The sequence below is a fragment of the Corvus cornix genome, chromosome 2 (genome assembly GCF_000738735.6).
Source record: "Corvus cornix cornix isolate S_Up_H32 chromosome 2, ASM73873v5, whole genome shotgun sequence".
In the NCBI taxonomy this organism is placed as follows: Eukaryota; Metazoa; Chordata; class Aves; order Passeriformes; family Corvidae; genus Corvus; species Corvus cornix.
The window spans coordinates 87333315-87356765 of NC_046333.1; the positions used below are offsets into that span (position 1 = coordinate 87333315).

The window sequence follows — 23451 nt, forward strand, 5'->3', positions numbered from 1 at the left end:
TCTTTTATGCAAAGGAAGAGGGAGCAACAGAAACTTGGAAGGTCCAAATAATGAATCAGATACTTCACTGGCAGGCCAGGCCCCAGCCTTCCCCCCAACATCAGCAAGTTGCTGCTAAAGCCAGAAGGTGCAGTTAATTAAAAGACTTCTCTCCTAATTCTATCCTATTGATCAGGCTTGAAAGAGTCAAATTGCAGGTGGGCCTGTCCCTTGACACTGAAAAAGCCCAAACTTTTTAAGTATTCTACTACCTATCTCAGAGAAGCAATCACAGCTCTGACTCTGACCAAGAAGACCCTTGTCTGCAGGATGTTCTTAATGATGCAGCAGGATCAAGGACTTCACAGTAACACCAGTTTCCTCATCTCACCCTCCACTTCAATTAAAACCCTCTCATTTCAGCTTATCAAACACAAAACCATCCTTTTTTTTTTGAGACCCAGACTTTTAGGCATGCAGAATTACTAGGGACTTTTAAATTATTGTCTCAAAATTGTAGAAGAGGAGCATTCCTTAGGTATTTCCAGCAGGTTTTGCCTTTCAAAGCTGCATTCTCTGCCCATATCCACATAGCACATCAGGATGAGACCAGGATGTGCATCCTCCCCGCCCATTCTCTGCTATCCCTTGACAGACCTCAATGGCATAAACAAAGAATGTGCCACATATACTCCAAGATCTCTCCCCTGATCCCACGAAGAATGTTCAGGGATCTGTGTTCGACCATACTCGTACAGTAGAAGACAGTCCAGGACAGTACATCTAACACGCCTACTGACTTTGAAAGCAACTTCTTCCCACCACTGCGGCCTGTGGAAGAACAGAGAGCTCTCTGCTTAGGTTAGTAAGCAAAACCCACACTTCTACAAACTTCACTGCCTAAATCAAATAAAGTTCTAACAAGAGTGCCCCAAATATTTAGATCTACCAGAATCACAAAGGGCACTTGGCCCACTCCCACCGCTCCACAAGCTGCTCCTTCACCTGTGTTCATCTGGAAATCCCATTTATTCTTGTCCATACTCACCATCAAATCTCAATGCTGAGTTCCCCATAATTTTTTCCACTTATATCTTGAAGAAACATCACAGCCAAGTCAACATGTTCTGAGGCTCTTGTTGTCTATGTATTTGTCATGATATCATTTGGAACTGCTGTTGTTCTCTGCATAAGAACTTAGTTTAAACTCCCCAGTAGGTTCACATGTGTCCATGGTCTAGCAAACTAAGGCAAACTTGCTTGTGAGCTAAACTGCTAATTAATGATCAGAGCTGGGGTGAATGATGGTGTTTCCAGTTTTGCCTCACTTCAAGACAGCAAAAATACCTGGACAGCCTGGGTACTGTGAAACACCAAGAAAAACATAGCACAAACAGTTACAGTGTCTGTACACAAAGCCAGCTTGTGTTCAAGCCAGTCTGAGCTGGGCATTGACCCTCTTAGACCTGAACTGTCTCCACAAGCCAGTGTTGTCTCTGCCCCGGGCTGCTCAGCTTCTCTACATTCTAGCAAGACCCATTAGCCTATGACTGGCAGTGGATGAGGCCCTTAGCTAACTGGGAAACAAGACAGCCCAGCCGGAAGAAAGATGAGCTCACTTTTATGCTACTAGGCACGTAATTGTGGTAAATAAACAGTTAAGCTGGACAGTAACTCACAAAAATTTTGGGTGGCTTCTGACAGCTGAAGAAATATATCTTGTCTTTTTGCTTTTATTTCCCTGGGCTTCCTCATTTTAATAATTAATTGCTTGGACAGTGTTCAGCAGAAATTAGTCTTTAATTAGAATTTAACAAAATACATTCCTTATGTTGGCTGGCTGGACTTCCCTCAACATTCTCATTATCCTTCCTTAATGGAGTAAACAGCACATCTACAATCTTCAGGAGCAATTTAATATTTTTGCTTTTACTACTACTAAAGCTGCCTTTATGTTCATTTCCTAGCATGGAATCGATGCCTGCACCATGAAGACAATGCAACTTTCCTGTAATAAGGCTAGTTGTGCCTGTGATGAATTACTTTTGGGTCTTAACGATTCTCAGCATGGGGTGTCTTTTCCTCCTGCTTCACTGCTTGAAACATTTGAGTTATTTTGTTCCCTTTCAACTGATGTCAAATATCACTGCTTTGGATCTTAATTAAAGCACTTAATGGTTGAGCTGATTTTGTTTCATGCTAAGGTGAGACAAGATACTGTTGGCCTCTATTATTTCTCTCTTTCTTTTTCTTTTTTTTCTATCTTACATCTTTTAAGAAATAACTTTCTCATTGCATTCATTTAACAAGGGTTTTTTCCTACGAGAGGTGGGTTTCTCTATCACAAGCATTTTTCAGTCATTCCAAATATAATGCCTCTAATCTACTATCTGGCACATCTCGATCCTCTGTTCAAATCACTTCAAAAAGGATTCCAAGCAGAATATTCAATTAGAAAGACATGACTGAAAAACAAAAATGAAAGTTTAATGATCTAGTTAAAGTCCATGGCAACCTCAGCTAGGCTATCTTCAGTTCTGCTTTCATGAGCCCAAAAGATATTCAGTTAAAGCTGTTCTGGCTGTCACCTATTCATTAGCAAACACCCCCACTTCCCCCAACCACCCCCCAAAAAAAATCCCACAAACAAAAATCCCCAACCAACCAACAACAAAAACAAAACAAAAAAACCCCCAGACACACAAAAAAGAAATCCACAAAAAAAGAAACAAAAATCAAGAGGATGGAAAATAAAAAGCAAGATGTCTGATCATTGGTCTAGAAGAACCTCTCCTGTAGAAGCAGCAGATCAAGACATAAGAAATGACAATGACAGGGTGAAGGGGACTTCACATTGATTAGTGTTTATGAGACAAACTAGAGTTAATTCCTCACTTTACACCATACTAGCTCTTCTAAATCAGCACAAATGAATTGCTCAATAGTCCCTGTCCCAGCACATGAGTCCCCGCATGGATTCTAGCTATGCTTAAGAATACAGGGGACTGAAACTGATCACCAAAATTAAAACAGATGGACCCCATCTCACAAGTTATTTCTGTTTTGTAACCAGCAGCCTCAGAAGACGTAGCACACAGACACCCTGACTAGCTTATCATACAGACAGTTGACTTTCATCTTGCAAGGTGGTTATGATTATCTACTAGATTATACTCTGGCAAGAAATTGGAATGCAGCGTTGTACACCTACAGGGCTTCTGGCAACAGTTTGCAATGGGATCATTAAGGAGGATAAAAGTACACAAAACTGGAAAAAGAGAACTTTCTCCCAGGACTAACTACATATTTTATAAATATCCAGCTATCATTAGTAGCTATAAATATTACTACTCAAAATGAAAAAGCAGAAAGGTTCAATACAAGTAAGAAAAAATCCATTCAATATGTTGGTAATTAGAGGACAGACCAAGTCACAAAAATTTAATATGGGGGTAAGGGAAAATTCATTAAATGCCTGAGACAGAAAAATCATCAAGTGTGTGCTATACTTCTGAGGTTTCATGAACGAGGTGGAAAAAATCTTAGCTAAAATAAAGTACCACCAGGGCCTCCCGCCAAATATAACAAACAGTGAAGGCAACAGTGGGAAAATCAGTCCTCAACAACAGGATACGTGCAAAATGTCCAGGGCATGATACCAAAAAGGCTGCATGTGATCAGGAAAACCACAGGAAGTAAGACAATCTACCTTGCTAGAAGATGTTAAAATATCAGCCTTGACAGAAGCTGAAAGAGAACAATTATCATTAAGGCCACAAGAACTTCCCTGATACCAGCTTTCCCACAGTACAAGGAAATTACCTAGCTTACCTTGCTTCTGCATTTTAATCACACTGGTTATTAAAATGTTATTTAGGGCATTGAAAGGATAAGGGTTAAAGGGTACAACATGGGTACCTACACCAAGTCCAAAAAATCCAGTGTGTTGCCAGATGGGCTGTGGGGCCACAGTGGGGAGAACTGAAGGTATAATATGTAGTAAGAAAGTACAAGTGTATGCCACAAGCATTACCAGTCCTCACTTACAGCTCTGTATTATGTAGGCTCACATGAACTCACAAAGAGTTTACAAGGAGGAGATGACATTCAGCACTGAAGGAGGAATTAGACAATTAGGTTACAGTAAGCAAGGACTTCCTGGAAATCTCTGATTGACACTGGCAGATCATATTATATGTGTTATGGCAGGAGCAGTTCATAAGCTTAGGCACTTAGGCATATGATGAAAGCAAGAAAAACTTGCAACAAAATAAACGCCAAACCTCTATTTTGCTGAGGTGATAATGGTATGATGGACTTAATTAAAAAGAAAAAATACAAAACAAAACAAAACCAATCCAAAACCACAAAAAAAAAACCCAAAAACCAAACAGACAACAACAAGACAAAACCCCCCAAAATTAACCAAACCATACCTATTTAAATGCTGTATGATTTTTCCAGGGGTTTGTGTACATGGATGTAAGACAGCTACATCACTAAATTGTAAGAGAGAAAATAAAAAATAATTTGAAGGCTCTAACACTCATGAAAGAAGTCATTTGGGATCATACATGTTTCTACCAGGATATTACCCATGTTGCAGACAGTATAGTAATTTCTACTTTAAAGTACAACAGCCAGTCACTGAGTAGGACTATTCACCAGCAGCTTCAGGCTACAGCATGCAACAGTGTTTAGTGTGCATTTGTAATCTTTTGCTATACAGATTTTGCCCATTTGGGCTTTTTAACTCAAAAAGTATTATTTAGAAGAGGAGAGCAAAATGGGTCTAAAGCACTTCTTCTGAATATGGGATATGGTTTTGGCTGGGAGAGGGGAAGAAGTACAGTCTGAGCTCAGTTTCCATAGTGACTTTAAGAAATCACAGCACAAACAAAAACTTCTTCAGAATGATTCTAGTTTTGCCTCCCAGAAAGGTTTTGTGATTTCCACGTTAGTGACACTCTGAAATCAGTCATGCCTGCAGAGATAAGCCTTTGTCCTGTTAAGATCTAGGGTACTTCTATTTCTATTAAAACACATAATATGAAATATTAATTTGGCTTTTCTGGGTGTAAATTCTGGTTTTGGCTTATTTTTCTGTTTTGCTGCAGACCAAGGAAAGAAAGGTCTCAGCCTGGGTGGCAAAATTACTCTGATTTCTCTAGTCCCCTCCTTGCATTCAGAGGGGAGAGGTCACACTGTAATGATAAAAATGTGCTGACACGCAGGAAGCCAGCTATGCTAGAATTAAATTAGAATTCATGCTCATCCTCTCTGGAACAACCTGACAGCTTCTCTTCTCCTTCATTAGCAGAAAGAGGCTGAGAGGGGAATGTAAGTATGCAATAGTATAATTTAAACAGCAAACCTGAAGAGGAGGGAATGCGATAACCACAAGTAATCATTACCAAAGGTGACTATATGGAAAATACCAGCATACGATCATTTTGCTTTCATACATTTCCCTTAAGGAAAACAATATAAAAATTAGATGGCCAAAGATTTTGCAGTCACAGAAAACAAAATGCCTTTTGGAGCAGTCACTTGGAACAAGTATCACATGACAGCAAATATATTCTGGCATTAGCTTTCAACTTTTACTCTGTCTGCACCTAAGGAAAACCTGGAAAAATAACAGCAGACTTCCTTCTGTCTAACTCACCTACTCGAGAAACCAAGACATACAGCAGCAGATATCTAAGGAAAAGAACCACACATCTATCTAATGAGAGCTTATCCATAAGGAAAAGGGCACAATTCTAGATTATATTTTAATGTGAATGTTGGGCACCTCTGATTCATTTCAGCGTACGACAAGTTCTTTGCTGGGAATACAGAAGGTTGCTTTCAAATGGAGAAAAATGAGTTTGCACATAGCTCTGAGCATAAAATGGTGAAGCCCAATGAAGAACATAACCTGAAGAAATTTTGGGAATCTATTAAGAAGGCAACCTACTCAGGCTCTTCATAACCTTCTCCTCATTCTCTGTAGGGAACTCAGATGACTGCTGGCAAATACCTCTGAAGGCCATACAGCCAAGTCTCACAGTTGGATGCTGTGGGCTTCTTACTGGGCCATTGGGATTTGACCGTAAACTTGCTAAATGCTGCACAAAAGGCCATCAGCTCTCTGCCAGCTTATGGGTCACAGGGGCTTCCCGTTCTGGAAAGAGAAGAATAGAATTAAATTTTAAAATGTGATCTGCCGCAAGGCTTTTGAGGAAACAGCTTATCTGATGTGAAAATCAGAACTAAAAGGACAGTCCTTGTATGTCCTCCTGTTGTATATGTTCACTGAGAGGGTAGATTGTGAAAGGAAGAGTTTTCTAAAGTATTATCAGTGTATTCCCATCCATCATTAGTTTTCAACACCAGCCATCTAAGGCTAACCAAAGGGATGAGCTGCTTCACCAGGGATATTTTCATACACTTTTCAGGTATGAGTATGAATCATTTCCCATCAGGAGGACAGCTACTTCTTTCAGAAATGTCATGGAGGAACTGAATTGAAACCTCTGCTGTAAAAGCTGAATAACTCTGTTGTGCTCTGTCTCCCTCTCCACACATACATATACATATGCTATGCATATTTATGCTACATATATTTTTATATCATATGTATATATGTTGCTTTGTTGTTGAATATGTGCAGTTGCTTTGGCCCCACAGTTCTTTTGGACAACTGACAGGATCATTCTCTCTATTTTACAGGCAAGCTAAGCATCTGTCCAGTCTTTGACAGGGCTGAGAACTGAACTCTGCACATAAAAATATCTTTCCTGTTGAGGAAAAACCCAGAACATTCATTTTTCTAACTCTTAGTGAAGAACACTAAGAGCATAGTGTTTCACTGATGTAATTTTGATAGATCAATCTGTGCCATGAATCACATTAAGATTCAGATCCAGGTCAGGACAAATCATGTCCTCTTTACAGTTGTCGGGGTGACAGCAGTCTTAGGCATTTTAGCAGCAGAGGACCTTTGGTAACTCCATACTCTTCCCTTCAGGAAGTACTTCTTGGCTGGCCTATGGTCACACTGTGATACACTCACTGATCCTGATCTGAACACACTAGGCATGTTCAAAAAATGGCAGCATTCTTGGAAAACAATTCACAGACCCAGCAGCATAGCTCAAATATCCTACAAACATCTTGGCTGAAGCTAAGAGTTACATGGATGCTTGGGCAGAAACATGTGGGAGTGCATTTCTTGGTAGGAAAGCCTCTAGTCGTCTCCTATGTGTGAAATGCCGAGGAAGAATAACAAAGCTGACAGAAGCTGACCCTCTGCAGTCAAAGAGAGACAGTTTTCTTTAGAGTATCATTTGGAGGTGAAGGCAGACATTGATGAAATGGAAAAATCTAAAAAAGGATAGCAGTGCCAGGATATCAAGAGTAGCCATCCCTCACAGTAACAATACAGATCTAGTACCATTACCAAATCTCTCAGCTCTTTGGATACAAAAACTACAGCCTTGATGTCTTTCAAAGCTTTATTCACCTAAAAGACATAGGACAATTTGCTAGGGAGACTCGCAAGACGATAGTAGGGAGACCTTACTAAGTGGTGACAAAAGGATGCACTGTATCTTCAAAGGATCTCCTTTACCTGGCATCTTGGAGTAGAGATACCTAGTCCAGGACCTGCCATGTGGTCCATTCCTCATCCCATGACCAGGCACAGCTGCTCAGCAGAACACAGATATAAGAGCAACTAGCACAGATCTGATCTACAGCACTGTTGTTGACCTTGTAGCAAGGATAAAACAAGACCAGGGCTGACTGTGGGATGCTGTTGCTTGTGCACAACACCTGGCTTATCCTAACCTCAGGGAATGGGAGAGGCCTACACCACTGATAGGACAGTTCAGGAAACAGATTTTTATTAATAACCTGCTGTATCTGACATTCTCTGACACCACACAGAGAGGTAGGACTGTGAAACTACTGCAGAGTAGCAGTGATGTTCAAGGACCGTTACTCACCAAAAGGAAGTATTTTCCTCTTTTTTTTTTTTCTTTTTAAACTAACTGCATTTCTTTCAGCACAGACATAAAATTCATTTCACTTCTGTTTGACACTTACTGTCAACATAGGGTCAGTCCTTTGTGCGTTGGGTTTTCACACAGTTCAGGGAAATGCCTGCATTTGTTTATTTTAAAAAGAGAAGATTTTTTCCCCCTATCAGGCATAGTATTTTTTACAGCTTATTTATACAAGATGTTAACGATGGGTGAGATTTAAGCTGACAATGTCTCCTTAAGTTAAGGCTAGTTAATTCTACAGTCTAATAAATTTCAACATTCCTATAAATATATTAACTTCTCCTTCACGCCAGGCCTAGCTTGACTTTGACAGTCTTTGAGAGAAGGTTATCATGTCCCTTTATAAAGCTGGTACAAGAATGGAGAGCCATCCAAAAGCTGGACCATACTTTGAAGGGTATCTCACTAATATGATGAAAAGGAGCTGCTCTCCAGCTAACATCGGTATGACTGTCTCCTTCTCTCTTGCCAATACATTGGAAGGAATACTAGTAAAATAGCATTCTTTAAATGGAGATAGTTGAGCCGGTACACATGAAAACTATGCTAAAAAAGTAAATGAAAAAGTGGTTCAAGAGCAAGTGAACATATGACAGATTAGACACACCAAATTACTGAGATAGAGCTACTGTTTAAAGATGCTCGAAGAAGAGGGAATACCTTTTTGTTGCTTTAATGGTAACAGACTCTTAGGTTTTCCCATCACTAGGAACTGTTGCATTTATCCTTCATCCATGAATCTCTCACAGAGGGAGAATCTTGGATGGACAGGTCACGCAACACCAGCATCAGCAACGCAAACAGCCCGAGTACCTTGTCTCCCCAGTCTGTTTTCTCCATCTGCCTGGTACACTTCATGCCTCAGGTAAGAGCAAAGAGGGGCCTAAATTGGTTACAGGGCAGACTGCCTTTCTTTGCATCCAGTCATGCACAGCAAAAAACTACTACTGCCTGTTACTTCTTGCCAGGTAGATATTGAGATGCCATGTTATTTGGGCATAAACTGTTCAGGTGACAGTGCCCTTTGGCTGAGTCCTAATGTTTTTGCATTCAAACCTGTCATTTCAGTCTAAATCTTACGTGCAACTGCCTCAATCATAATGAATGAATTATTTTAACTTTCTAAAAATAAGTATTCACATCCTTTAAAAACATCTAAGCTATTTGCACTGCCAAGGTCTTTCCTTGCCTCCTTGACATCTCTTCCTGCACTGGGATGTAAAATCAAATTCTCTGCTCCTTAGAAAAAACTGGAAAGAGCTAAAATGCAAGGAGAGGAAGGAGAGTTGCTTCTTACTGCTTTAAAGGAGTGTCCCACAAGTGTCTGTAATTTGTCCTCATGTCTGTCCTTGCTCTTTGCTTTCAGTCCCCTCTGGCTTTAGCCAAGTTGTGCTGGAGAGCTTCCAGTCATTTACAGGAATTAAAAGTTTAAAAATAAAAGAGGAGTTTTGATCAAGGAAGAAGTTCAGCTGGGAAGGAAAAAGGGAAACACAAGCACTGACAACTCAGGCGGAAAGCAAGGCGAAAGCAGGTTCATTATGAGCTGACAGACGTTTCTATGTCTGCTTGCAAAGCCAAAACCTTCCCTGCTGCTCTTTCTTCTTCAAAATGCTCTGCATGAACAATGAAAAATATGTTTTGTTTTCACCGCTGGCTTTCCCCCAGGTGCCAGCATTCTTTGCTTTTTCAATTGCAAAAAGTTATTTTGCAGAAGCCATCAACTGTTCTGACCTCTGTGCTTGTGCATGTGCACGTACATGTATCCACACACGGACCCACAATCATCAGTTCTTGGATTCCTCTTTATTCATAGCCAGGGCTCCCTCTCCCTCCTTCGTTTATGTCTTAACCTGAAATGTCCATGTCTGCTGCTGTTAATGGAGAGATATCTTCACTACTTTTCTGTTACAAAGAAAGCAATAAAGCTGACATGGAAAGTACCAAGCTCCTCCCAAATTTTTCACTGTAGACACAACCCAGCACATTTTGTACTATATCGCAAAATCCTCCCTTCAAATTCTAAACATCCAAAGCTACCTCCACACAAGCACCTTGTTTGCTTTAGTGAAAAAGAATGAAAAAACCTGCTCCATACATGCAGTCTGCATCATTCAGGACCTCCAAAAGCACCAGTGCTCAGGGGGTGCCCTAAAATGCAGGCAGGATGAAGAACAGAGCACTTCTGGAGAGTACATTTCCAGTGTTTGGGGTAATTATACTGCATTCCTGTCATTGGGGAGCCAACTGGGTGCCGCTAGAAAAGTGGTAAATGTCTGCAGAACAGGCCGGATGAAGAAACCTTTGAGCAACAGTTAGCAGCACTCTGGTTAGTGTATGTTGTTAACAATGAAAGTAGAACCAGGTTATTGCAATTCTGATATTCATAGTTTCTTAGCTTAAACCAAAAATCTGTGCATGAACTCTGGGTGCTCCATCTTGAGCCCTTACTTTTTTTTTTAAGACAACGAAATAAAATAACTGTCACATTAATTAAAAGCACAAGTGAACCAGAGGAAGATTATCCTCAAAGTCATAAAACTACAGGGCTTATTTGACTGATTCTTTTGTTTATTACACTTTCAGATTGTGTTTTGATATTGAAAGGAAAAAAGCACCCATAATCCAAAGTGAATACACTCTCTGCCCTTCAGAGCTCCAGTGCTGAGCACTGGAAAAATGCCTTTATTTCAAACTCAAATACATGTTTTGACCTGCCATAATTTTTTGCTTGGCTTTGTTTTTTATTTTATCATGAGAAGCCTAATGGAGAAGAAAGAAAATTTACAGCAAAAATATCAATTAAAGTAATTGCAGGTGCTAGAAACCCAGGTATTTCTGACTAACACCATATTTCCATTTTTACAATTATCTTTATACCCAAAAGGGATATTTTTTATTACATATGTAAATTAAATCAATAAAAATTGCATGTGTCTGCTCTGCACTGTATATTTTGGAAAAGATGTTAAATGTTGTAGAAGTACAATCTACACATATAGTTCAATATTTACTGTTTTAAAATTACTGCATGCATACATATGGATGAAGAGATGTGTTATCTGCACAGAACTCTGTGTTTTAAAATCTTAAATGACTACTAGATAATTTACTTCAATCTGCTATACAATAAAAGCCTGTCAAGCCTGCTTCAACCCAGCCATTTATATTTTGCTACAGTACATCTTGCAACAAGGCATCACATTCTTTGTTGAAAACTTCAAGAGCTTGTCGGTTTATCCCAAGAGTTAACTGCTCTCCCTGTTAAAATCATGTCCATTGTCCCCCAAACGCAACTGTGTCTCCTTCAAATAGATTTTGTCTGACTTTAACTCCCAGCCCCTGCTTCTTGTTATGCTTCTTTCCACAAGATAAAAGGGCTTTTTAAGAACCCAGCATTTTCTCCTCATAAAAGGGCTTGTGAAATTCACTCATCTAGTCACCTTTCTGTGCAATGAAGCTAAACAAATGGAGTTCTGTAAGTCCTTCGCTGGAAGATGTATCTTACAGTTTCCCAGTCATGCTTTGCAACCCTATCTCCACTTTTTCAGTGTCATTCTCAAAGTGTATGCAGGAGATCCAAGCATGTCATAACAATCTTCCGAGTATGAAGCCATTATAATCCTCCACAAGTCAATAAACTCCCACCTATTTTAAAATTAGCAAAACTGAGGCAGTGAAAAGGATTGGGTCAGCTCTTCGAAGAGCAAGTATTAGAACCAGGATAAAACTACAATAATCTGGTCACAGACCTCATTCTCATGTCTTATATATGACTAAAGCTCTTGCCTCTACTAGAGGAGCTCCTAGGTAATGTGGTACAGTGACTCTTTCCAGTATGAAGTTTAACAAGGGCTAGTGTCAGATTCTGGGGAGTGAGATGTTGGAGAGAAACACCACAGAAAGGCACCTAGGGGTCCTGATGGATGGCAAGTTGATCATGCAGTGCCCTGGCAGCCAGGAGGGCCAAGTGTGTCCTGGGGGGCATCAGGCACAGCATCAGCAGCCGGGCAAGGGAGGGGATTGTTCCTCTCTGCTCTGCACTGGGGCAGCCTCACCTCGAGTGCTGGGGGCAGTTTTGGGTGCCACAATATAAGAAAGACATTAAACTATTGGAGAGCATCCAAAGGATGCCACAAGGATGGTGAAGGGTCTGGAGGGGAAGCCTTATGAGGAGTGATGGAGGTAATTTGGTCTGTTTAGCCTGGAGAAGGGGAGATTGAGGGGAGACTTCATTGTGGTCTTCAACATCCTCACAGGGGGGAGTGGATGGAGAGGAACCGATCTCTTCACTTTTGTGACCAGGGACAGGACTCCAGGAAATGGCATGAAGCTGAGTCAAGGGAGGTGTAGTTTGGATATCAGGAAAAGGTTTTTCACCCAGAGGGTGATTCTTGGTGGATGGTCCTGTGCAGGACTAAGAATTGCACTTGATGATCTCTGTGGGTTCCTTCCAACTCAGGATATTCTATGATTTCATGGGCTCCATTATGGACAGTAGTAGAGAAATCACAAAAGTAGAAAGTTAATTACTTTCCTCCTTGCTAAGTTGCCCACCAGAAAAGTGAGAGACTACAATGGGCTGGAGATCAGGAGCAGTTAAGACAAGTGGTTAATAACAGGAGCTCATTCCAGACTCCAGGGTTCATCCCAGACTTCTGCTTTGTGTGCACTGCTGAGATCCTCAGCACCTCCACCATCGTGATCCCCAAAGCAGCACAAGACACACCAACCTGTCTCCTTCATCTTCATGCCTAGACCCCACCAGTTTCAGTTATCTTTATCTAATCAAGATACAGCCTCAAAATACAGTGAGAACAGGTCACTTTCAAGGAGATTTAAATGGTAATTATTCAAATTTCATCCCTGTCTTGATTTATACAGAGTACAGAGGAAGTTTTCGTAATTAAAAAAAAAAAATCTGAACTTCTTAAAATTCAAATATGAGAAAAATACCAGTTGGAATGATGAAATTGTGAATGGGAAAACTCCAGCCTAACTAATTATCCACTGTAGATAAGAGTGAAGTAGTCACAAAACGCCTCACAGATTGTCATTAGACTCACCTTGGTTGCGTGTAACTGAGGTTAAGGTTTCAAGGAAACCGCACACATATAGGTTGCTTGTAACCCTGTTTACTGCCTGCATGGGACCATCCAAGGCCTGGGAACGTGTACATTCTTTTTCTATTCAGATTGGATGGGTTCCACAGGAGATTGGACAGCTGCTAGAGGAAGCTCTCTCACGGCTGAGGGACAGCATCCAGCACCCGCACGGAGTTATGGAGAATGGCAGGAGTGCCCTGGTGCAGGAATTGCCAGTATCCACCCACAACACTGTTGCTCTCCAGCTGTCAAACAGAAATGCTCACACTGAACAGAAATTAATTGGCAGATAAGTACGTGTGAGTCAGTTATAATCTATTAATTCCTCAAGATGAACTGTCCTAATACTGGGGGTTTGTTCAGTGTTTGGTTAATTTTTAAAAGAAAACCAACACTTGGCCAAGTTTTCATTCCGTAACCAACAAAACAAGAATGGTACATAATATTCTCACTACTTTTCTGCTACAGGCACTCACAGCCTGCATTGGTAGTTGTGGTTGTAGTCCAGAAATTGCTCCTACAATTTAACAACCATCCAGCTCCACTGAGAACTGATATTCAATTTTGTTTTAGCCCACCCTGTTGGATTCTTTACCCATAGCCTGAGTAATTGCTGTTCCAAATAGAGAATTAATCTTATCTTCCCTAGATATTTACTCTACCCTTCTTTCTCCAGCCCCCACATCTCTCTGGCACATAGACAACATGGTTGAACTCTGCAATTCAGAAAAGTTTATTATATGGGCTCTAGGGTTTGTTTTGTGGAAATGGATCTAAAGAGAGGAGAAAAAAACATTTAGAAAATCGTTACCTTCCACTTCCTTTTAGAAGACACAGAGCCATAAAAAGAATCTTGAGAGCTCACTACTTACAACCTGCTGATAGGACCAGTGCTCCAGGACAATGATACACATTTTACAAGGCAGGACAAGCCACAGGAAATCAACCTTCTGCCAGAGGATATGTAATAGATATATTTTTACAGGGTTTCAGAGAAGGAAGTAAAGCACAAAGAAGAAAGCGCCGGCACAACATGCTGTTCAGCTCTGGGAAGCAAAAGGCGACCAGTTAAAAACATAATGTTTTTACAGTAATGATGTGCTGGAGGGCCCCACTTTCACTTTAAAGAATACCCATTTAAGAGCTCACCCTGCCCTCATCAGTACTTGTTTACAGGGTCATAATGCTTAATGGGAGAAAACAACATTTTTCAGAAATGTTTGAAATTATTTCCCCTGCCTCTAGTCTGGGGAGGATGCCAGGTATTGCTGCCCAGTGCCCACTACAGACCTGTATAAAGGCCTCTGGCACCTCTGCTCATGGTGCCTACACAAATAGGGTAGTGAGGCTTGTATCTCCCTCTGCAATGGTGTCTCACAGATTTTCCCACTCAGAGAAGTGACATGTTGCCCAAAGACACTTTGGGCATACTGGAGACTGAAATGAGACTCCAATCTAATGACTTTTGCCATATTACTTTCAGAACAAACAATCTGTAGGCCACACCTACAGATCTGTATACGCTGCAAGTCTGTGTGTAAGCACTGCTCCAGCCACCACGCTACACCTTGCCAGGAAGTGAAGCTACCATTTATGGAAACATGGTGGCTACCAGAATCCCTAACCTCAGAACCAAAGTTAATGGTACGTCCTCTACAGGCACCCCACACAACAGAGAAACCCCGACACATTACTATAGTTATGTTAGCTCTAGTGATAGAAGCCTAGGACAGCTAGACATGAAAAACATGCTGTGTTCTCCTTAAACTAAGGGCTGTGACTATGAAAGTTGATCCATGTTTGAGTGAGGATTACAGAAGTAACCTGTCCTCTGGCATTCCATGTTCAACTACACAACTTCAACATTCTTTGAAAAGTTACTGGCGTTGTCCCAAGAGCACAGCTAATCACCTCAGAGCCAGCTCTGTGTGTTTTACCTGCCAGTGAGGATTAAATTCTGTTTCCATTAAGGCCAAGTAGTGGCATGTGGATGCAATATGTTTTTTCTGTCTCAAAACTAGCTCATCATTGCACTTTGCAGTAGTTAGCACACCGGGCAGAAGAGACCAGACCTACATGGACCACAGAGATTAAACTAATTTCTGTTTCTAAGAAAATTCCTTAAACTTCCACCTCTCACATACTTAGGCATGCTTGCACATTTATGTATGACAGTCACTTTTTCTAGTTAATCTTCCACAACCCTGTCAAGAGAACATCTCTTACCAGCACTACATCCACACTTAAATAAAAAGGGACAAGTGATGTGTGAGAGAACTATCATTAGTGCAAGAAGGGTATCATCTTCTGATTTTTAGACCATTTCACACACTGAGCTGCACAATAGCTGACAGGCAAATTAATCCAGGAGTGCTACTTGAGGGCTTTCAGTTAAATAAAGAGGTCCTCAAGAGTTTTGAAGGTCTCCCCCAGCAGCACCAGAGAAGTACTGATGAGATCTGATCAGCCAGAGCCAAAAAAAAAAAGGCCATCAGAGGATACAAGAGTCAGAAAATACATCACCTAGTAAAGAAATATGCTGGTGTTGCAGGTTCACCTTACCTGCAAAATCACTGCAGACAGTTTTTTGAAAAAACCACAGAGCCACCTTACCCATGTTACGGCTCTTTCTTCCATAAGATCAACAAAAGACAGGTGATGGCACTGCACACATATTCATCTTTCTTTCCAGAAAGTTAGATTTAATAGGAAAAAAACCCCCAAACCTCAAACTGTAGTTTGTAAAGAAAATTTCTAAGAGCTACCACATTTTAACCTAATTTATTTCTATGGTCCTTAACCATAAGTAAGACTCTCATCCCAGCAATGATCTTTATTTACTCTGAAATACTCCAAAGCCTCCAGGAATATAAGGTGGTGGCTTTGTATTTAGTTTTTTCATTTATCAATTAAACTGCACGGTGGCTGTGAAAACAGAGAAGTTACATTTCAACTTACAGGTACAAATAGCTTAAATGTGTCACAACACTTCCAGTACATTCATAACTGCTCTCAAGTAGGCATCACTTAGAGATGAAGTTCATTTTCTCTGTTCCCTTCTACCAAAAGCAAGAATGTGGGAAAAGGCAGTGTGTCTTCATGGATGATTGGTGACTGGATCTCTAAGAGTTGCTGCAGCTGATTTGCAAAAGCTTAGACTTGAATCTACACATGATAATTGAGAAAGTAAACAATATTGATTTTAGCTCAGTATCTTCTTTCCATCGAAGGCCAGCTGAAGCAAGACTTGAAACATTCTGACCAAATCAATTTAATGTGATTACCCTTGAAACATGACTTTGCCATCACGATTCTGTCATGATAGTGGGAAAATAAGACTGTCAACCCAAGGTATATTATAGAAAAAGATGGTCATGCAATAGAGAGATTTCCATCGTCACAGTTACAGCACTCATGCATGCAATTTTTAACAGCCAATTATCTCATCAACCCCCCAATCCTCCCCAGAGTGTCACAAATAATTTTAGAAACAGTGCAAAAATATCTACAGAGAGCATTTCCAAAAATTGATGCCTCACCTGTCAAATTTGCCAAGCCTCAAAAATATATACTTTTTCACACGTCTTAAAATATGTATAATAAGTCAGTTATCTGTGTCCCTCATTCTGGCCTTGGGAGGAAGCCAGTAGTGTCACAGAGCATTATTTTTAGGGCAGTTAAGCCTTACACAAATGTGTGTAAACAACTTTCTTGTGGAGCAAGTATTTTTTGTCTTTTTCTTTCTTTTAAGGAAAAAACCCAGAAAATTTAAGCCAAACTTCTCAGAGAAAGTTGAAACAAAATCTTCTGTGACCATGCCAAATTTTTTGTCTAAATAAAATAGTACCCTAATCCAAATCAAGAGTGAAGAAATAAATAAATATCTTTTGAGTTATCCAGCATGTAAGAAGATACACAAGAGTGATGATTCTGAAGGTGAAATTGAGACGAATTTATTTAGTGTTCCTGAAGCCTTTTGATAATGATCCTCACAAAAGCTTTATTTGGAAAACTCAGTTGGTCAAACCTCCTCTCATTAGCTCACAGTAGGGCAAAAAAAGCAGGAGACTAACAGAAATCAAACAAGTAAAAGTGAACTTGAGCCAACACATAGAAAAGCACAACAGGGTGGTTGCAGGCACAAGAAGTAGCTCATATACTTGCTAGTGACTCACAAAGAACACCAAAATACATTTTTGAGTGACATTAATATTTTCTAGGTGTTAGACACTGTAAGAAGTTTTGGAAAAAAATCCGCCACATTAAATTAAAGAACTGAGCAGCAAAGTGGCAGACAAACGTGGTTTTTATACATTTATAGTAAATAGAGCACTAACAAAGAACAAGCATTCTTCTCACACATGTTAGTACACTTGGAATCATCTGACAATATTTAAGAGTCGAATGAGATAGCAGTGGGAGGCCAAGAAGAACATTTCAATGAGAACCGTGGGCAAGTTTGCAGCAGCAGCTGAGCACAAGCTCAGCCTGAAAGCCACTGGGATGCTTGGGTTGGATAAACGCACAGCTGGATAAATGTAGTATCAGAAACAGTGATGTAAACAAGGAAAAGGTTGTCACAAAACATGTTGGGAGGGTTTGTCATAGTGAGCTAACCCTCACTAGGGGAATGAAGTAAAACATGGGGGTAAATGGCAAAGGTGAACTAGCGTTGCTTTTAACATTTACAGGCTTACTGAATTAGAACAGGTCCATACCTACATGGTACACACAGTGCAGGGCCAATGAACAGTCTGAGGGAGTCTGTCAGGAGAAAATGAAGCCTCTCACTGAGCACTGGAAGGTCTGAACATCAGGAATGATGCTTGCATTGGAAACTGGAAACAACTGCTGGTGTTGTGTTCAACAGGAAATAAGAATGTGTTGCGAGAAACACATTAGGGCTCTACAAACATCCAAAACAAAACAAACAAGCAAGAGAAAAGGAAGTCACTATAATCTGGAGTCCCAAGAGCTGTCTCCATGTCAGGTAAATAATACTGTGTACAACTTGCAGAGGAAACAGCAGTTATTAAATAAAAATTTAAAAAATATTAAAAAAAAAAAAAAGCCAGACAACTGGAGTACCCTGTAAAGTTGCCATGAAAACAGACATGACTGGAGAATCAGGTGACAACCCAAGATGGAAAACTGGGGACTCTAGGACTCTAAAAGGTCTCAAAAAAGCAGCAGCCTGATCTCGTGACCTTGTACTCGAAGAGAAGAAAGGAAAGCCTAAATGATTCATGGAAAAGTGTACAAGCCATGTACAGACCGGCTGTAATACGATGATTAATTTAAGAACTGCTCCCTACAATGCCTTATTTTATTAATTTCAATATTGTTTGTAAATTCTCATTATTATCACTTTCAAAACTTTATTTTCTTTTGTTTTCAATTGTTGTTTAAAAAAACAACCACTTTGACATAACAATCGCAAGAATGGGTAACAATGCCTGCCATAGGAATGGAAGAAGTGCAATTTCTTGAGCTATAACTTCCCCTAATGACTTCTTACTTTTACCTTCTAGCTGTTACATTCTACTTCCATGACTGTCTCTAGTTCTGTCAACTCTATTACAGGGCTTTTGTACATACCAGATATTTTTTATTATAAGGTCACAAAATCAATCTGCTCGTGTGACTTCAAAGAACAGTTTCACAAACCCTCAAAGGTCTCACTCATCCCAAGCTACTGCTGCCTTTGAAAAGGTGTATAAAATGTCATCTCAGAGGATTCCTCAAGGCATCCAAGTCCTGTGTAAAAATGAAAATTGAGGCAGTGATCACTTGTGATTGTGGATACAATCCTGCAGGCAAGGTCTAACCCAAACTCACACCACCTCTTCTCCCTCTCCCATCAGCATTTTTGGTATATTCAAAGTTGGATTGAGTGCTTGTTGATGAATCCACAATACCTTCTCTCCTCTCTTTTTCCCAGCATTGACACAGCTGCATCCAGTCCTCTGTGCTCACTGAAATGCACTTAAATAGAAGAATTGCAAAAGGCAGGTTCTTTTTATCAAGGTGCTTTCTAGTAATGGTCAGGTTATGCTGTCGACAAAGATATGAGTCAGCTGCTTCCCTAATAAGATTGGCATATACCTCTACTCAGATGCAGCCTGTAAACTATTCATGCTTAACTCCTATTTGAAGGTTGACATTTATTCTTTCCTTCCCTCTTCAAAACATATCAAAGGTAACTGATTTGAAATGTATGGTTAGTCTTCCTCTTTTCTCTACTCTCCTCCTGAAATATTCAAGAACCTGAAAGCTGAGAGATTCACCATACTGAAACTTGCTGTATACAAAACCTGGTTTTCACCTTACTCAAAATACATCTGCGTATCACATATATCTCTTTAAAAAATGAAACATTCTATTCTGAAGGATATAAACTATGCCACAAGCTTTGCCTCTGTTCTTCGATTCTAAACATAACTCAAAAATTGCCTGGAATTAAAAAATCCACCTCTTTTCCATTTTTCCACCTCTAAATTCTTTATTTGTGTCTTGCTCTGTATCTGTTTCCTCCTTTCCAGTCTCCACACCTGTTCCATTTCTCTCTCATCTGGCCGACATGCTGAAAATAATCACTTATTGTCCCCTGTCACTGCTGGCATATCAGTTAATCCCTTAACCCCATTATCAGTGTCTTTACAACATGCCAGGCCTTAACTACTCCTTCAAGTCTCTCCAGTTACACCAGCAGTGTACCAAAACTCATCTTTCAGAAATCTTCTTACACTCCGCTGCATTCACATTTTACTTACCCGTTTCAGTCACAATTCCCTGGGGTCTTCCCGGCTGCGCTGTTGGGCATCGCTCCCACCAAGCTCCAGTTTCCTCAAATCCTACACACTCAGAGTCTTTTAAGTCATTTTGATCTGAATAGGGGCCCTCACAGCACCTGGCACATCAATAGGTTTGGAATGCAACACAAAGGGGAGGGGTGTGGAATTAAACAAAAAAGCCCATGTTCAGGCGATTGAGTAACAGCAAATGAGTACTGAAAGGGGGTGAACTAAAGGAACGCTTCCAGCGTAGCTCCATCTCTGCTTTCAGTGACACCGTCCTCACCCTCCTCAAATACACCATTGCCTGTTCCAGCAGCACAGAGAAGACTGCACAGGCCTCAGGGGCAGTGCTCATCTTGCATCTGAAAAATGTCAAGCAGATCTGGGCTGCAGTAGAAGGTGAGAGGGGACAGAAAAAAGAAGTATTTTTATGTAGCTCTAATTTAAGTATTGTAAGACCAAACTAAAGCACAGGTCCAAATAAACATGCACAGAAGCCACTCTTTTTCATAAGAGAGTCTTTCACCAATCACTTGTTTTCTCCTCTATTTGCTAGTGCCTCTCTCAGCACACTCTTCAAACATGCTTGTTATCCCAGCATCCTGGCATAAATGCAGCATGCAATGAACCTGATTCTGATGGTTGATGTGGCAGAATCTGGGCTACTGGACAAGTCTAAACTTGAAGCCAGGTCTGTCCATAACGATTCCTAATTTTTGCCACATATCGTCAGAGCAGTGGGAGACTGGAGCTTCAGGCTTGAAGGTCTGGGGGTGCTGGAAGAACCTCGGAGAGAGCTCCTGCCTCTGGGCACGTTACTCTCTTGCAGAGCAGCACCCTCGCAGCCCCCACTGACAGAGGCAGAGCCCTTCTGAAGAGCAGCCTTTGCAGCCCTGAGTTTATACATGGGCTGTTTGTTCTCCCAGACGAGCTCAGGAAGGTCACACATGAACAGCAGCAGCCTTTCTCCTGTGAAGGGCAGAATCACCCTGAGAGCAGCAGCACTTCCAGACTCCAGGGGAGGTACCCAAAGACTTCAGATGTGACAGCACAAAAAATCAGAAACACAGCTGATCACAGAGATTGCTGTTTGGCTAAATATTCTTTTTCTTCACATTCACTGCCATGCAAAATCACTTCCCCTTGCCTTAAGCTCTTTTATCAAGTGTTTCCCTAAGGAAATATTTATTATCCAAATCAATATCCACCAAAGTGGACTTAAGAACTTTAAAGGCCTTGATGACTGCTATTAACATCAACTTAGATAGCTACTCTGTTAAGCGCAGGCTTTCAGTGGTGATTCATTTGCTAGAGTCTGTGTGCCACGGGGAGTGAATTGTTTTTTCATCAGCATATTCTGCACCAGCTTCTGGAAGGCATCTCTGGATTGTCACTGCTTGTGGCAGTGATTGTTTCATCAGAAAATAAAATATTTGCCTGAAAACACTAGATTTCTTCCTCCTATCCTATATCATCACCCTGAGACTCCTACCTACTTGTAACACACTGCCATGAGCAAATCATCCCCACTGCCTATTGGATGATCATGAAGCATTCAGAATGGAGAATAAAGTCACAAATGCTTTACATAAGGTAAATAGCACATTTCTCCACATTTCAATTGAAGAAATGCCTCACAGTTTTATGAAAATGTGCAGTTATTTTCTTAGGAAGCTTCTGTTCTCCTAACAAACTGGATTTGTGCCTGCATTTTCCCAAAAAGTAAACAACTATGCATACTTATGTAATAATACCCAATATGACTCATTCCTACCTCTTCAATGGTTTTGCATCATATGCATACTCTATCAACCCATTCATGCGTCGTTCTTCACTGCGGAGAAGGCATAGTCACAGAGAGCTTGACCTCCTGGAAGGAAAACACTCCTGGCTGCTACTGATTGCTCACAGTCGCAGGTGCTCAGCATTTCCCAGAACCAAGATCTTAAAGCTGTAGGCTTGAATTGATTCCAAGGAAAATATTACCAAAATCAGATCTTATTTCCACCTTCCTATACACCTCCTCCTTCACAATGTATAGGAAATCAAGGCTGTAAGACAGCAGTTAACTTCATTTCACCTATTTGTTCTGAGAAACTAAGTTTGTCAAGCTGAACATATTTAAATTGATGGACTCCTATCTGGTTTTAATCTTTTAAAACTTGCTAAGTTGTTCTTAAATGGTAGATGAATTATTTACTTCAATCTTTATACAAATTCCTGTCTGACAAGTACATGCATAGAAAAAATGGAAGTTTCAAAATGAAGGAATCTGATAATCCATCCTACATGAAACATTCCAAATGTGGAATGTGTTCACTGTGTGTCACAGGTGCTGATGCAACAGAGTCTCTAACTTGGTTAAAATATGCAGGTTTTCACATCCTTATGTTTTAGGGTAGGATGGTGTCGGCGATTGAATCGTGGACCCAGACCGGCAGGGAATCTGAATCCTTTATTCAAAGTAATAAGCTGGTTTTAGACACTTTTCCAAGGCACACTATTTCTTTATATGGTAATCTTCACTATGTGACTTATCCCGTGTTGCCACATCAGCAGCCCACTTTCTCAATGTCTTTTTACGGGGTGATCACTCACTGTTCACTTGTCCGGCAGCTCCTGGCAAGCTCTTCTCCATCGGGGTCTGCTGTGTAACACCTTTTCTTCTCAGGGTCTGGAGGAGACAAGCCTCTGTGTGCCGCCATGTGCTCCTTTGTGCTGCCATGTGCCTCTGCAGGCAGGTTTTACAGCTCACAACCCAATTCTCACTTATGATTCTCCATAGGGTGCTTGATGGCTTTTTTTGGGAGGGGGGTTTAAATATTTTTTACATTATTACTTACATTACCTAAAACTCTCAAACTTGTATTTAATGTTTTCTTATTTAAATTTTACTGAATGTTTTAAAAACATATATGAAATAGTAATTGCACTGTATCTAATTAGGGAAAATGCAGCAACTTATTTTAGATTAAGAGAAAAAATGTCTTTAAAAAAGAAAATCTAGTGTATTTACATAGCCTTAGCTCTACTTTGCACTTGTATAAAAAACAACTTCTGAAGAAAGTCTAACTCTTCATGAAAGCCATATTCAATAGCAATTTTTCTTCCTCACCACCTTGTGAAAAATACATTCAATCTATTCACAAAATTGTGACATGGAATGTTTTCAGATACTTTTTTTGGTTTTTTGCTTGGTTTGGTTTTGAGTTTGGGGTTTTTTTTACTACAGTACTGCTTTTGCAAAATTTTTCAGACTGAAGTACCCTATGGTTGGCATTTCATCAGGCAGCATGTGACTCAGTTATTTCCACAATATCAAACTGCATTCTTATGCTCTAAAAATCTCAGCTCTTCATGACATTGATTCAGAGGGATGGTTGCAAATAACCAGTGGGAGGCACTAGCTGTGTTCACTGAAACAGAAAAAATTGCAGATGTTTGATAAACACAGGGACGTAATTATCACTTCAGACTTTTCAGCTGAAGATAAATAAATTCTTTACTGTCTCTGCAATG

At 40.3% G+C, this 23451-nt stretch overlaps 1 long non-coding RNA gene across 1 annotated transcript in view; it reads right to left on the minus strand.

Moving 5' to 3' along the window:
• The window catches only part of LOC109143854, an 85928-nt gene extending 64076 nt beyond the window's left edge, over positions 1 to 21852 (minus strand). Inside the window, exon 1 of the long non-coding RNA XR_002044229.3 lies at positions 21707 to 21852. This is a non-coding gene — a long non-coding RNA (uncharacterized LOC109143854). The remainder of the gene's footprint in view (positions 1 to 21706) is intronic.
• Positions 21853 to 23451: the final 1599 nt, after the last annotated feature.